This window comes from Rhamphochromis sp. 'chilingali' (assembly GCF_963969265.1).
Source record: "Rhamphochromis sp. 'chilingali' genome assembly, chromosome: 2".
In the NCBI taxonomy this organism is placed as follows: domain Eukaryota; kingdom Metazoa; phylum Chordata; class Actinopteri; order Cichliformes; family Cichlidae; genus Rhamphochromis; species Rhamphochromis sp. 'chilingali'.
Window position 1 is genome coordinate 60,573,147 of NC_137930.1, and position 18,048 is coordinate 60,591,194.

Sequence of the window (18,048 nt, forward strand, 5' to 3'; positions counted from 1 at the left end):
ACCAAGGGCAACATATTTTCATTCCCCCTCATACCAGTAACTAAGTAGAGGGACAAACTGATATTTTAAAACAGAGGAAAGGAATGATAAAAAAGAAGTGGGAGTTAATAAAAGGCGAAAAAAAAGGACCAAGTAGAGGTTGTGAAAGAGAACAAGAGGGCGGGAAGGAAAAAGAAAGAGATCCCTTCTAAGTTCTGCTGTGGTAATTAGAAATGAATGTATAGTTGATATTGATCTTCCCTGCAGGACTGAGCCAGCACACTCATTTCTACAACACTCATCCATTATCCCAGCAAGCCAACAGACACACACACGGACACAAACACACGCACACACGCTCCTCAGAGATCACCAGGTGGAACTGAAGCTTTGCCTGAGTGAGCCCTTCTTCTAAACTGGTTGCTAGGATACGCCAGTGTGATGTTGCAGCCAGCAGACAGTTTGCTAAATGATGTAGTCTGCTTCCTCCAACTATATTCCACTCTGGCATGGGGACATGTCATGGTGGTATAACCTGGGGCACTTTGAGAAGCAGCCAGCTGGACTGAAATGATAGTAAATGTTCAAATATCAGTCATTCACAGGATTCCTTTCTGTATCTTGCAAAAAAAAACCCAAACAAACAAAAAAACACATTTTCTCAATGACTTATTTGACTTACTAGGCCTAGATCTACAGAAATCCCCCACTGACCCCCAACCCCCAGTTTATTTTATTTTTTTTACTATATGTTCAGAGGCACATGGGCTGCAGCAGACCAGAGTGGAAAACTGTGCTTCAGTACACTGTTTGATGTTTAAACCAACCCTGTTAAATTAAACTTTTTGTTTTAATTTTAAAGCAGACTTTCTCGAATGTTGTTATTTTCTCCTCTGGGAAAGGTAAAGTTTAGTTAACTAGATAATGTATTAGTTTTCATAATACTATTGGGCTCCAAGGTGTGGTGGAGCCTATCCTGTGTGTGTGATAGAGCATGAAGCATGGTACACCCTGGGCAGGTCACCAGTCTATCACAGATTAGAGCCCGGCATTAGAAAAGTCATTAAAGGAAATGCTCTGAAATCTTTGAAACTTTCAGAGCATTTACATTAAATGTGTTCATGTAAATGGGGAGTCTTCTATACATGTGAGTTCCACAGGGTTCAGGCAGTGTAAAACTGTATATATTTTGACTGCTACGCAGATGATACTCAGCTATATCTATCTATGAAGAAGGATGACAAAGCAATTTGTTCAACTATGTGCATGACTCAAAGATATAAAGGCCTGGGTGTTCCATAATTTTCTTCTCTCAAATTCAGACAAAACCAAGTTTTTTTTCCTAAAAAAATCTTAGAAAGGATATTCTTATTTTGGATGACATTACCTTGGCCTCCAGTAATACTGTTAGTAGAGAACACTGAGCATCTATTCTCTACTCACGTCCCACGTGCTACCACTGCAGCATGCCATTAAATTTTTCTCTTTGTTAGTCTGTCTTTTGTCCTGTCTCCCTATACTCTCCTTTCTCCCCACCACCCAAATGGTCAAGGCAGATGACTGAACCTCACTGAGCCTGGTTCTGCTGGAGGTTTCTTCCTGTTAAAAGGGAGATTTTCCTTCCTACCATCTCAAGACGGTTGCTCTAAGGGGTCATTAGATTGCTGGGGTTTTCTCAAGAATATTGTAAGTCTTTACCTTTGAGTATAAGGCACTCTGGGGCAACAGTTGCTATGATTTGGTGTTATATAAATAAACCTACATTCAAAAGCAGAATTGAACTGAACCGAACTGAAATGTCGAAACCCAGGAGGCGACAGTGCTAATCACAATACCACTGTGCTGCTCTTAGTTTGCATAATAATATTATGATGATGGTATGGTTATCCCATATTTTTGTAAAAAATCTGCCTCTTCACTTGTATACACATGTAACCCCTCTAAAAGCTGCTTCTTTCAGGCTCAACATTCACTTACTCACTAGACGAAAGCGATGTGGAGGAGGAAGGAACAGCTGTTTATTGACTCCCCACTCCCTGCTGTAAAAAACATGACACTCAGCACACAGAGGATGCGTGGACTGATCCCCCTCTCTGATCTCAGCTTAACACAACTTTACCCCACCTGTCTCCTGAGAACAGACTTACTCTGTCTCCTTCGTTCTCCGAGCTTCTGAATAATTTCCCAGCTATCACCTCCATCCACCCTTTTGTCTCTGACAATGTGCCTGCCTATACTGTAATCATGTCGCTGCAATAGACAGGTGCTGGCTGTGCTTTCTGTTCCCCAATGACAGAAATGAAAGAAAAGGTGAGACCTCTGATTGATCTTTGAGGCCGCCCTCACTTAATTCCCTCACTCTCTTATACCACACTACTAATCTATTTCTGGTCAGAACACAGACTGAATCGACCAGTCTGAGACTATAAGAAAAATTCGCTGTTTTATATATATATATATATATATATATATATATATATATATATATATATATATATATATATATATATATACACTGCATGTTTGCCAGTGTACTGTATATGCAATCATCTTTCTTTGCTGAACTTTAATCACGCCCCAGCCACTATGAAATCTGAAATCAATCCAACTGATTGCTTGTAAGTGAAATAAAGAAAGATTAGTGACAAAAATGTGTGCACAAGCATAGATGTAATTAAATGCATGCCATGCTTGCTAATTTGTTTAAATAGAGAGGATAAAAAAATTGTTTTAAACAAAATCTCATTAACTCTCTAGCACCTTTAATAATAAAAGCTATAGCTATTATATTTATATAGCTAGTGCTAGTAATATTTGGCAATTAAAGTGTTAAATGGTACCATGCTTTTAACAGAACTAGTACTACAGATATCACGGTTACTGGATTTTGTTTACATGGGGCACAAAAAACGTGTGTGTGTACTACGTTACAAACACCAAAACAAAAGTGCATGCGAGCACATGCTCTGGTATAACATCCAGAGCTCTCTGCTGTGTGAGTTCCCTCCACCTTTCACTGCCACTACATTTTGTCACTTGTAAAAGCTGTAATGACAGCTGTCCCTGTGATCCAGATGTGGGCACACAGAAGCCAGGTGACAGGAAGGAATGCAAACAGCGCATATCTGCGCTGGATTAACAAGGCTGCTTTCCTACAACTGCCAAATGGTGAGCCACAGTTCAAGACGGCAATCGGAAAAGGCTTCCCTACTGTACAGTCAAGTTTTAGATAAGTGTGAGAGTGTTTGTCTCACTCTACAATGTGTCAGGGCAAGTGCAAGATAAATTAAGTGAAAAGACGTGTCCTTTTTTGCATTTTAAGTCCAGTTGGTCAAAATGTGACTCTCTGTTTTTTTGAGCTCTGCTGGTGTTGAATTTCACTTTGGGGTTCTTTAGATGCACTTATGAAATCCCAAACAGTGTCCTGCTTCCTGTGGAGGTCTTTCATGGCTTAAATAAACAACACTGTGCTACACACTGTAATCAACACCTCAGCTGGACATGAGCCTTTCACTCTACTGCATGATGAAAGGTCAGTCCTATCTCAGCTGTATGACTGCTAGGCGTGACCTGCCACACTGAGTCATAATCACCTCCACAGGTAAACCAGTGTGAGTGGCATGTGGTGACATTCGTTCATACACACAGTTTCACATGAACACACCACTGCACACATGGTTTCACACTAAGAAACTAGCTGCAAGCCGTGCTACTACCGGTACTCTAAATCTACAAAGTGGAGATGGATGCATTAAAGGGGAATATTTTGCAATGTAGAATTCCCTGCACAGTCATACTGAAACCTCACTTTGCTCATCCCAGAGGAACACAGCAGGGTTGAGGTCTAAACAGTGCTGCTTTTCTATATACACACACTCTTCACAAACTGTATGTAGGGCACCAAGTGCTCGAGGGGCACACTGACAAGCTAATGGTCATAATTTGTAATAATAATCATGATTATTTAAATTTATGTCCAAGAAACACAGCTACAGGCACAGCCCCAAGGCAGTGTACTCCTAGTGCAAGTCCCAAGCCTGGATAAATGGGGAGGGTTGTGTCAGGAAGGGCAGCTGGCACAAAATCTATCCCAAATCAAACATGCGGATAATCAATAAGATTTCCCCACTGAATCTGTCGCGGCCTGAGTTAACAATTACTGTCACTGATGGTGTTGGCCAGCAGGGTGCTGGTGGAAATCGTGCTACTATTTGCTTAAGACAAAGGCATGGATGTAGTGAAGGAGGACATGCAGAGGGTTGGTGACAGAAGAAGATGCCAGGGATAGTGTGGAGGGAGAAGATCTGCTGTGGTGACTCCTGAAGGAAGTTTAAATTTATGTGAAAGTACCCTTACATGCATGCACATGCAAGAGAAAATGACAAAAACGTTTTCGATTTCATTTAATCGATAATAAAATGCATGTTGTATGTGAAATGGTCAAAAAACAGGAAAGTACATAGATTTGATGGTGGAATTGAACTCAGGCCCTTCTTGCTGCGCTGCAACAGTGCTAACCACCGTGCTCTCCAAATAATCACATTTAATTCTTCTATAAGTTATTATGGGTGGCTAAATGATTAGACACGAACTGATAACTCAGTGTTTCTGAAATCCTAAATAACCTCACTAACTGTGATCGTGCAGGATTGCATTAAAATGCCGAAGCCAACCCTGCACTGAGGAACTGTGACTGTACAGGCCACCTGCTGAGAACCTGCTGTTTTGTTTCTTAAACCAACAGACAAAAACACAAAACAAAGAAAAAAAGACGACATAATCTGCATGACAGGAAACATTTTTACTCTCCTTTTATCTGGCTTTCAAATTCTTTTACCAACTGTTTACAGTATTGTACTCAAACAACAATTTCATGTTTCACTGAATCTCATAGCTCATCTTTACACAGGAGTGTCATCAGAAATGATTTGTATACAATATACTTTAATGGCAATAGATTATAACAACATACAGCATGGATAAGAAGTCACGAGACATGAAATATTGTGAAATTATGTACTTAAAGTTACGTTGTTAATTCTCTGTAAACTCTAGGATGCATATCCCCTCTTAATTTGTGTCAATAACAATTGGTATAGCTTTGAAAGCAAAATATTTTACCAGTTCCAGTTGTTTTTTCTCAAACAGCTTTATATTTGGCTGGTATTTTTAGCTGGTGACATGTCTTGACTGCAAGCAGTTCTGATTAGCACTGTGACTCTTTAAAGCCATTGTGGGTGGTGCTGTGAAATGTATTTTGTGTGCCTTGCTGAAATAAACAAATACTTCCTAGAAAAAGATGTTCTCTAGATGACAACACATGATGCTACAGACCAGTATAAACCATTCAGCTTTCATGGTGCAGTCACAATTGTGCCAGTTATCTCTGCATTGATACCTGTAACAAGCTAAACTGTCCTTTTAATCTTTATAGAGTCCATCATTTCCCCCCAAAAAACATTTATTTTTATTACTCAGCCCACGGTACAGTTTTTCACGTCAGCCCAGGATGATCATCTTAAATCACCTCAGGTCTGCCAGAGGAGACAGAAAATCTGGATCTTCTCTATTTATGCTTTGTTGCATTTAGTTTATATTTCATGCATGGCATGACAAACTCTGGTAACTGACAATGATGTTCAGAAATGTTCCTGAGCCCAGGCAGCGATTACCACAACACAATCATGCCCCAGTACTGGCTTATTAGGGTCTCTGAATACCGGCTTACAGAAATGTCTTCTATTCTCTGAATCTTTTAATTAATTCTAGGTTGCAGTATTTTTGCATTCTCACTTTTCTACCTTTGACCTTCACAACTATGAGCTGCTTTTGGCCACAGGATTACTGATCAGAATAACTCACTGAAGTAAAGAATTCTATGGATATACTGTCACTACGTGAGGAATGGCACAGCTGGTTAAAGGTGGAGGGCACATGTCTAAAAAAGAAGCAACATCTAAACCAGGGGTCGGCAACCTTTTTGATGACGAGTGCCGTCTAAAATTTCCTCAGAAGTCAATGTGCCATATGATTGCATTAGCAATAAATTTAATAACGCTCTACATGAACAGTTACACACTATATAGAACAACTTGACAGAATTATATTTGTTCGCAGATGTTGGCAGCTATCAGTGAATAGTTATCAGCTATTTCGAAACAAAAAACAACAGAAAACAGACAATGCAAATGCTATTTATGGTCTCCTCACAACAAAGAAAACAAACGCTGTTGTGACAGTGATGTACACTGTCTTGTTGGTATATGTATGATTTCTATACATTTTCCATCGGATAGAAACTTTGGTTGTAAGATTCAGATAATTATTTAATAAAAGTGAGACATTTTAAATGAGAATAAGAAAGAAAAGTATTTCTTTGTGCCCCCCTCTCCCTGTTAATGCCCTACCTGCCCCCCTGGCAAAACTTTTCTAGACCCACCCCTGCACAGTTACCAGCTGTCAGCTACTTAGAAAAGGATCCTGGTGTTATTTGTCTCTCAGAAACAGTTCATAACTTCCCTTCAACTCATTCATGTCACCTAAAAGGTAAACCTGTTTCTCCATCACAGCTCTGATGATTCAGTAAGGACATCTCCTGGTTTCATCTTCATGTTTCCCTCTCACCAGATAACCAAATCGATATCTTGACCAGCAGCTTTTACAGCTGTGGCTCCAGCAAACATCAGCTGATACTAGAAATTAATATTAAATAAATTCTAACAACAGTTGATCAAGCTTAAAGATGCTGCTGTTGTTTAGCGCGACATCCGCTGGTTTCCTCTTCCGGGCGCAAAGTGGGCGATAAACAAACAAGAGAGACGATCAGCTGATCATTGATTAGTTTCATGATTGTAGTAGCAACAGGTGAGAGAGGGGGAGAGAATGAGAGAAGAAGAGGCAGCTGACAGCGTAAAGATGCAGAATAACTCCAGCTTTGTGTCTTTTTCCATTCTAGCTGAAGTACAGGACAAAATGTGTTCCTTTTCTCTGAATGCGGGACGATTCCATTTTTTTATGGAACAGTTGGCAACTCTACTAACTAACCTTATGAATAATATAAAGTTCACTATCAGTAACATCATAGCACCCACCCAGCTGTATAGAAACATGCTAGCTAGCACGCAGTATGAGTTATTGTAACTCAAAACAATAAACAAACAAAAACCATCGGCCCATAAAAACGAAAAATCACATCGGCCCACTAGGCAGATGCCCAGTATGCCCGATGGCCAGTCCAGCTATGGTCGTGCCATCAGTTAACCCTTCCAACCCAGGGTTGCCGACCCCTGATCTAAACAGTGTTTCAGCTACTGTATATGCAAAACCCCAGATTTTACCATTTGATAGATTTAAAAATTCACAGACTAACTATTAAATACGCTCAGGTGGAGTGTACAGTACTCTACATACAATATTTTAAAGTCTCGTAGGGATTCAAAGCATCTTGCCACAGTAGACTGTGCAGCTCCTCGCCAGCCTTTTAATGAAAAATTCTTTAAAGAAACACAATACAAATTAAGCATGAAGTGAGACCAAAAAAGGAGAAAAGCATAACAGAACCCGAGAATGAAACAAAGGCAAATTAAGTGGCAGGCAGAGGCTTGCATTTAGCAGTGACAAAGAGAGATGAGAGCCAGACATACGCAAGCTGACAAAGAGGAAAAGCCATGTTTCAACAGACGCCTAGTTATTCATGACTGTCCAAGAAGTCTGTGGTGAAGTCTTACAGTATTGTTCTGTCTCTTGCTCGTGATATGACTGTGTTTTGCCCTCCGTTAAGACAGTCACGACTCCTGGTTTAAAAATAGCATCAGTGAGGATGCAGAGCTATTTATACGCTTCACACACCCTTCCTGCTGGCTTCAGTGCACCCCTGTTCGAGTGTGTTTCTGGCAAGTGATTGAGCTCATTTTAGTTCATGATTTGTGTCATTCTAATGCTTTGAGCTGAGTCATTCATTTAGTTTCTCTGCCTCTCATTGTCTTTGTTCCTCGTTATACCAACCCCTCCTCACACACACACAAACCACTGAGAGTCGCTTTCATGAATCAGTGAATGGCAGATGATGAGGAAATGAGTAGATTTTTAAAAACACACACACAAACATGTTTCCCAGGTAACGGGGTGCTGCGTCAAACTCTTGTATTTGCCCACAGAAGCAGACAAAGGATGCAGCTGTTCTGAGAGAGGCTGATGGCTTTCTGCCACTGATGCACTCACACTGATTCAGACAGAAACGCCGCAGAAGATTTGCCAAAGCCAAAGTACACCTTGATTTCCATGAAATGGTATGATGGCATTATTAAATATTGCATTTGTTGCTGAATTTATTTGGAGTGTTGCAGTAATAATTCTTTTTAAGTATGCTATAAAGTGATCTGTAACTCACTCTTACTTTCAAAGTCTCCATGTATTAACTCTGGTTGTTGGGCCAACATAAATTAAGGCAGTCAAATATCTAAAAGAGTCACATTAAAAATGATGGTCTGCATATGTCTGCTGTCACATGCCACAGCTGCATAATAGCATAGGGACACAGACAGAAATATCATGAGACAGAGTGAATACACTTTGCCTGGTAGAAGCTTGTTTCACAGTCGATAACAGTTACATTTAAACTGTTCTAACTAGGAGCTTTCTGATGAAACACAAGCTATTGTAATTTTTTTTCACCATCCTGTTGCTGCTCCCTGCTGTTCACTTTATGAGCTGTGCTCCTTTATTCTGTTTCCTCTGTGAATCTTAGGCATTAAGAGAAGCACATTCTGATCACCAGTGTGAGACAAAAACTTCAAGTGACTTGCAGTTTCAATAATCCAGCTTTAATTGCATCAAATGTGAAGACTTGATCTAAATAGACTTAAGTGTATTTACGCTTCCTGGCCACTTTATTTGGTGCATTGATGAAACCGCATGCAATCCAATACAAAAAAGGGAATGGGTGTAGTGATTTACGTAAACATGCAAAAATACATGGAAATACAGTATAAAAGCTTGTACAATTCTAATGACCTTGAAAGTCAATATTTGATATGATCACCTTTATTCTTCAACATGAACCTGTACGTTCTTAGGCAGGTTTTCCTATAATTTCTTTAAGTAGTCATCGGGAATAGTTCTCCAGGCTTTTTGAGGAACACTGAAAGCTCTTCTTTGGATGCTGGCTGCCTTTTGTTCTCCATTCACCATGCCAAGATGTGCCAAATTTTCAGCTAACAGCTCTTTGGGAATCACTTTGTTAGTGCAAAAAATACTATTTTATGCCTGTCAAACACTGTTATTGTTGGCATTTCTCAAAGATTCAGCTAAAGCAATGGAAAATGTTTGCAACAGGCTGCTTGTAACAAATTATCTAAATATTTAAAACTGATTCTTTACTAAATTGCTTGTTATCTGTCAACACAACACTTGTTCATTCTGGTTCAATCTTGAGATAAGTGCCTTTTTTTAAGCTCATTGTTAATTGGCGTAACAAAATGGTCTAAAAATGGTCGGGTACAAGGACTGGACTGAAAATGCGTGAAAAGGCAGCAAATGTCCAAAAAAAAAACCCCCAAAACATTGCAAGCCTGGAGAACTATTCCTCAAGGATTTTTTTTAAATTTAGCTCCTTTGAAGCTAAATATCAATAAAACGAAATGAAAACAAAAGTACAATTATCACATTGAAAAAGCTGAATAAAGTGGTCAGTGAGTGTACATTGTATTGTATTGTACCAGAATGCATCAATGTAACTCCACTTGTAATATGGCCACTGGAACAGCTCCCATAGCCCCGACTGAAGATCCAACTGTTCTTCATTAAGCATCACTGATATGTTACACTGATAACATTACTGAAAGCCTAAATAAATGTTATGTGATGTGAAATAGGAACTGGCTGAGTCAGGATATGACTATATCTCAGCCTTCATAGCAATGTGTATGAGTGCGAGTGTGTCCGTGCATTAAACAAAGTGTGTGAAGGTGAATGAGAGCATTCCAATAAGCAGAGTGCAGCTGTTATTAGATTTGGATCCCTGCAGTCTTTATTAAACCTCAGTTCAGTTCTCTGTAATAGAGAGTGAGAGCAGAGTTGCATCTTTATGAAACAAGAGGACACAACCAGAGACATGCTAACACATGTGCACGCACACACATACACTCACAAACACACACACTCAAGAGCAGAGAGGACCATGTACTTTGTATAGAAATGCAACAGGGACATAGTTATTGCCTGCAATATGTGAGACGGGGACTGCATGAAGGGAGGACACTTGGAACGATGAAGATTAAGTAGCTTTTCTAAAAACTCAGAGGAAAAAATGTAAGAAATGATTGGGGAAGAAAATTATGGACACTGAAAAAGATGAAGGTGGACACAGAAAGGAATAGAGGTGGCAAGCAATTAAGAAGGAGGTGCGCAAAAGGGCAAGTGGACCCCAGAGTAGATACAAGACAGAATGGAGTACAGGGCCAATAAATAACAAGGAAGAGGAATGGTCACACTGCTAAGAGTCAAATATGTGCTGTGCCCTGTTCATCCTCACAGGACTTCTTTTGCTTAGAAGAGGGTGAGAGAGTGGTGCAGTCTCCAGCTCATGAGTATTCCACTGAGAGTGAAAGAGAGAGAGGTGGGAATGGAGAGGGAGAGAAACTGAAAGAAATAAAGACTTGACAAGTTTAAGAAAAAATATAAAGAAACATGGACAGAAGGGGGATGCTTTTTGTGAATGACAGGAGAAGGAGTGGAGCAAAGGAAGAAAGCTGGAGAAAAAGTAACAGGGTGGGAGTGTCGTAAATTATAGTGGGAGGAAGAACAGGAAGAGAGGAGTGAGGAAAACTCCAAGGCTGACTCAGAGGGATCCCTTCTCACTTCTCATCTTATCTCAACTCCTCCCTCCCTACCTTCCTCACAGGCTTGAAGGGAAGCTACATCACATTCTTATTCTTTCATGTTCATTTGCTTTTTATTCATTCTTTCACTCCTTCTGTATCAACCCTTAGGTGGAGATTAAAATAGATAAGATAAGATAACCTTTATTAGTCCCACACGTGGGAAATTTGTTTTGTTAAGGAACAGTTTCCTTAATATTTACCGTCTTTCTTGGGTTCTATTTTTCCCTTCCTCCAGGGCAAAGCCACATAAAATTCCAGCTTAGATTTTAAAGGAATGAAGGAAAAATATATTAAATAAAATACTGTTTGTCATTAAATAAAAGGAAGTCTAAAATGAAAACAGAGACACACATTGATACTGAAGAAAAAAAACATATCTGGATCACTTGACATACTGATGAGCAGGACCAGAATATAGCAGCGATTGATTAGCTGCAGACTAGCTATTGATTGCCTGTTGATTTTTAAATAGATCAACGATGGATTGTTTGCTGCTGAGTCTTCAATCACATAGCTATTCGTTTGACCGACTAGTCACTGACCAGTTTCACATGAATGATAGTGTTCAATTGTGATAAATAAATTGCTGCACCCATGCACACAATTCATTACATGCCAAAAAAATGCTCAGTGCTGACTAAAACTGCACGTGATTCAGGCTGGCTAGTGAACATGAGGTTGAATTTAAGGCCCTTAGTAATAACAATAACCTTGAAGGACCATAACAGTAGGATATTGCTGCCACGACGACAAAGAAAATTGCCAGTATCATCATCTATCGATAAAAAACGAATAAAACCATATGCCATTCATTGCGACAGCGCTAATGCTTTGGGATGGTACCACTGTGGGTTTCCTGTGTCAGTAGGAGGTATTTGGTCTCCAGCAACACTTAGGTGGGTGGTATGCATCAATAACATCCAACTAACTGCCAAAATCCAAGGTTTCCCAGCAGAACATCAATGTTATTCGCTTCACCTGTCTGTGGGTTTAGTGCTGTGGTTGTTTAGTATACATTTATGCTATGACTAAAGTCTAATTGCTAGTTTAATGCCTTAAATATAGTTAATTCTTGCAAAATTGTTTTAAGTTTCAGGGTAACTGCATGCATTAGAAAACAGAGCTGATCAAGAAGAGGTCAAGACACAGGGCTTTTTGAAATTTGCTAAAAGCCACCCTAGCTGACACCAGCAGGTTAGGACATGACCTTTATATGCACATTTCCATGCTCGCGACTGCTAAGTAGGTTGATAATTTACAGAACAGGAAACGCCTGTTCGTAACAAACATCCGCAGTCTGTTCAACTTAAACTGTGTGCCACACTGTACATGATAGAGTGATTGTTAGTCAGAAGCATAACAATGTTTCTGTTGAATATGTATCTGCATCAGTCAATGGCTCCTGTTTATGCAGCAGTGTTCCTGCTCATGTTTATTCATACGCTGATTAACTCTGCAACTGCTGTTTCTGCTGTGTCTCTAATTAGCATTTTGTATCAGGCTACATCTCACTAAGTTAGATGTATGTTAGGCAAGCATGGGTTTTAATTTCAGTTAGAGGGCAAGTGTGGGATGATCCTGTCAGCCAGGGTGCACCATATGGGGATATTTGGAAAACAAACAAACTAACCGGAAAATAAATAAATAAATAAATAAAAAGGATGAGAGTGGAATATGAGGACAGGTGGTGTGTTCAGCAGGGAGCAGGTAGGTGCGTGGGCAGGACTTTGCACCCTACTGCTACTCTGATTGGACAGCAATGTCCTTGCCTCAGGCTTGTGACCCTGTCCAGTATCAATAGCGCAGATGCACAGCTTGGAACATTATGAATGACCAACAAGTGAAATCTGTTAATACACTGACTAGCTTCAGGTCCATTTTGTGATAACATTAATTGCTCCTGAGAGACACTGGGCACAGACTCCAAGTCCCTTATCCCTCAAACACTTTTGCAATATTTTATTAAATATCTGTATGATCTCTCAGGCTCTCCTTGTAGAATCACGCAAGCAAATATTTTTAAGTTTCACTCTGTTAAGTAGATCAACATTTTATTAAATAAAAGGTGTAACTTGCTGGTAGAAATTGCCTTTAATCAGAGATCATTTCTCTAAGCACATTTAGTGAAAATGCTTTTTTGTAACAGCTCACAAATATGGAAAAAATACCAAATAGAAAAAAGTGTTTCATCATAGTTTATCTTTGTATAAATGTTTAATTGACTTCTGTCTTTTCAGTTTCTATCTGAGAGTAAAATCCTTGGTAAACAGAGGTCATGTGACTCTGGTTTCTCTTGATGTTGTAGTTAATCTTTAATTATTTAAGGCAGGGGATCTCAAACTTTTAGCACGAGGAAAAAAAACTAATTGACACTGACTAATTAAATGCATCTACCATTTGCAATGATAGATGCATTTGGAATTAACTTTCAAAACACTTGTCACGTGAAGCGTCCCAGTCATAAGAGAATTTGTTGCTCTTTGGTTGCCAAACACGATCCTCAGATTAGCTTCAGGTAATCAAGATAATCACTTCTTAATACTGTAGAATAATTGTTTAAAGCCTGATCTCTTAGCTATGGTCTCCTTGTTGTTACTTTGAATCTCACTGACGTAAAGAAGCAAGCGTCACCATAATGTGACAATGGACATATTTTTACAGGGTGCTATGCAGGTATGCAAGAAGAATAAAAACAGAAAAAGAAAAAAGATGCGGAGAGATCGAGACAGAGAGGGAGAGACATTTTGCCCATATGTGCCTCGGATATTAGGACAGCTGGCTGCTGAATACTTGAAGGATGCTGTTTATCTAACTTGTGGGAGGCAATTACTTACACTATGCTGCACAGAGGCAATCGCGCGCGCGCGCACATACACACACACACACACACACACACACACACACACACACACACACACACACTAACGTGAAATACATGTGTACACCATGCACACTTTGTGATGAAAACAACGGAGAAATGCTCACACTTGCTAATGCATAAGAAGATGTGCATACATGCATGCACACGCACGCACGCACACACGCACACGCACACACACACACACACACCCACCCAGGCAGGCTCAGTCACACACACAAAACATAAGCACACAGAGGGTTCACTTAATGCCACTACCAGACTGAGAAGAAGGATAATTAATTCACCCTCAGCTCACTGTTGGAAGCTAACAATGATATTTAGTCTAAATTCAACACTTAGCAAAGAGGCTTTTATCCAACTTGATTTGCAGACAAGACAATGGAGGAATCTGACTATAAAGCTTAAAAATTAAAAATGAAATGCATGTAAAAGAATATTGGTTTTTGGAACCAAATCAGATTTTTCAGAAACTAGCTAAAGCCACTATTTCATCATTTTTATTTTTGTCTTAAATGACCTGCCAGAGCTGTAAAGTGCACTTAGCACCTGTTGCTTGGTAACTGACAGATCCATATGCATTTTAGTGTTAATACAGGCAAGCTGTGTTATTTAAAAACATAATGCACTGTTAAATGTTTCATTTGTAATACGCTGTTTCTTGGCCCTGACAAAAACGCATGTACACAATAACGCATTGATAGCTATTGTTGGAAAGCAATAAGTACAACAGCAGCGTGCCTTCAGAACATGGGTTCAACTGGAAATTTTTGCAGTTCAATGGCCTTGTTAAGCATGCGTGCTTTAGATAAAGGCTAAGCTACTGTGTGTGTTCCCAAAGAACCCGACTGCAGTAACAGATGCCTTCTGAGGTAGTGTAAAAGTAGACACGGGGTAATCCATTAAACCCCAGTATATGGGTGTGTATTTTTGTATTTTTGCCCCAATAGCTGGTCCAGGTATCCTCCATTGCCCACAGCAGTGTTAATATTCTGCACACATTGGGTGCGGCCAAACCCCATTAATCATGTTTGTGAATGTCTAATCTCAACATTACTTGCACTGGTTTCATTTTCATGGCTGTCTGCAAGATTTATAATGGCGTTTGGAGAAGGTGTATGTGGTGTGTGTGCACACAGGTGCGCATGTGTGTGTGCAAGAGATGTAATACACTGTTACGGAAGCATGCTCTTAAGTGTGTCACCTTGTTGAGGAGAAGAATGTCCTGAACGTTCGGTTAATGCTCCCTGTGGAGGTAGGATGGTAGGGAGACAGCACGATGACACACACACATCCATTACTTTAAATGTGTGTTCTACGTGAAATGAGTTTAAGCAAGTCTATATAATGTGTGTGTTTATACTGGTGTGTGCATGTGTGGGTGTGTGTGTGCATGTGTGTGAGGATACATGCTTGGCAAAATGCTTGACCTGGTTGTGTCCTCATTTGTTACCATAGTGACTATAAGTGGCCTTCAAGAGATGTCCATCCAGATGATAAGATCAGATTACATCAATGGAGGGAAAGAGCAGAAACAAACACTGGGGTGAGCGAGGGAATGAGTTTAAACAGGGATGCGAGAGGGTCTTAGGAGCCTTTAAAGTAATGTAGGGATCAACACACGCAGGCTGACTACAATACTTGATTGTCTTGTAAAGATTAATTTCCTTGAACCACCATTACGGGCCTGAGCACAGAGATGCACAATCAAAAACACACCTTCAAATACAACATGATACCAGTACCAGTCAGAGAGTGACAAAAGATGAACAGTACTCATTACCTAACACTAACAGTCTGCTTGGAGACCTGGATGTGGATGACCCTGCTAAATGCAGGACAGAGGGACTGCTTGTCTAGAACAAGGCTGTCTAGAGACATTGACTGCAGACAACAGACTAAAAGACTGACAAGCACATAGTGAAGAACGGGAACTTTTCCAAGCAAAGAGAAACTGGTTATGATAAAGTACATGATAATGTGACTACAGTGTTGTTTAGTTCAGTCACTGAAACTGACTCATCTACTGATGAAGGATGAAAAAGTGGAATGACTTTAAATTTTCACATTATTACAATATTGGACATTCTTTTATAATTAGACAACACCACAAATCAACACTGCAATATTAGATTTAAAGAAAAGCCTGAAGATCCCCACTCACTGAGGAAAACAGATACAGAATACAGTCCTCCAGCAGTCAAACTATTTGTTTTTCATGAAATAATGGCACACAATTTTGTCTTGTTAATGGTTTAGCTGTTCAAGCACTTTGTCATCCTTCTTTCAAACAATAATATATCATTTTACCTTCATGTTCATCATATTCATCATCATTGTCAAGAGAGTAATCATCAGCATCCTCACAGCATGGACTGTCTGCTATAAACCACCACAGAAATCAATAAAGAGCTGATAAACGTGTAACTTTAGAACTTTAAATGGCACAAGCAAATGCACAAACAATAACAGCTAACTTGTATGGTTTATCCTAACAAGCACAACACAAATTGTAAAATTTTTGTTGCGTTTTAATTTGCAAACTGTCTGAAAAAAATAAAATAAAAAAGTAATTAAGGATGACTCTTCACTTTTTGCTGCAAGCCCTCTTCAACTGCCAAATGAAGCTGTTTAAATAGTTTGCTTTTATTCGATTTTTTAATTTATTTCAAAGAATTTCCAATTAATATCTTGCAGCAAAAAAACCCCCCAATAATAATTAACTGTGGATACATATAAGAGACATCATATGGTTCCTACTTGAACTATGGGTTCTACGTTTAACTACAGGCTATGGGATGTGTTGCAATACAGATCTGTTGTATTTACCATCTGAATCCAGATAATCATTGTTCACTAAAAGTGACAGGACACAAGAAATGGATACACTGTTGATACTATTCTCAGTTTTTTTTGGATTAGATGCATTATATTGTAACAGAAAATGAGAAAATTATAGACATAATGGAATGGGAATACTACATGCTACATTCTACTGTGTAGAACAACACTATGAGTCTAATCAGTAAAGATCTTCAATGATCACATGATGTTTTAAACTCTTTCTTGTACAACATACAACAATCTATGCCTCAACAGGCTGCCAGTCTTACAGGTGAGCTAATGAAAGTTACATGTGTAAGCTTGTGCTCGCTCATGTAACCATGGACTCTAGCCAGAGACTTACTCACACAGAAACACACAAACACAGAAATCATTTAGTAAGATTTACCCAGTCTGATCTCATCATAGGGATGCTCCTCTGGTATAGCAGGTGATTAGCAAGGATGTGTGGACATTAACAGGAGGACAGAGATTAGCTTTGGTTGGATATTGGGGGCGGGAGCTAATTATCTAAACACAAATGAATCATCTTCATGTTAGAGGTCCAACGAAGTAGCTTATTCAGCTTTGGGAAACAAATAATACTGATGATTTTTGCTTGGCATGCATGCAAATTCATGTAAGCACACATAGAGAAACTACTCTTGCATCCCTAAATGTGTTTTTGATCTGTCATGATAATCAGACAAGAAAAGATAAAGAAAAAAGATCCTCCTATGTTCCACGATCTCTTTTACTTGTTTTACGTCTTCCTGTCTCCCACTGTTAAAGAGCCCTACTACTATTAGCAGCTCATTCATTTATGAATGCAGATTAGATGAGATCCATTATGTATCAAACCAAAGGTCATACATCCCTAAAGAAAACGGCTTCTCAAGCTGAGCCTCCCTTTGTGCCAAGAGAGCTGGTCATTCTTTTTAAGATTGTAAAAACACTAAACAGATTTTTCTTTCTATTTTTTTACTAAACAGGGTTTTTCCAGGCTCAGAATGGGCATTGTGGGGTGGCACGATAGTAGAGTGCAGACTTACTCTGTGTTACTTTATTTGATAAAAAGCTTTTTGAATTTTCTGACCATCTGATAAATAAAAAAGTGAATTACACTTAATTACATGAAACCTTGATTAACAAGATAAGTGTTCTATACACAAAAGAAAGAAACCACAAAAAACAAAACTCATTAAACCTGAACGGCCAGGACCTTAAGCCTTTCAATAACCAGCTGACATCAGTGACATATTTCTCATTTTATATCCTGAGACTACATAAAGGCAGTAAACGCAACATAGTTATGGTTATGATGGTCACTGTTGCATAAGGGAGCCAGATGGTTAACTTGGCCGGGCCGGGGTGCTGGCAGCTATGCAACGATAAGCTCGTTTCCTGCATGGCTAACATGAAATAACGACAAAGCAGTGGGTTTTCACATTAGTGGCAGGGTTATGGATTTGGTTTCACAGACAGAAA

General features: G+C 39.3%; 1 protein-coding gene across 7 annotated transcripts in view; it reads right to left on the bottom strand.

The window, feature by feature from the left end:
* Positions 1-18,048, bottom strand: part of shank3a (SH3 and multiple ankyrin repeat domains 3a) — a 251,799-nt gene that overhangs the window by 50,675 nt on the left and 183,076 nt on the right. The gene's annotated exons all lie outside the window — the stretch shown is intronic.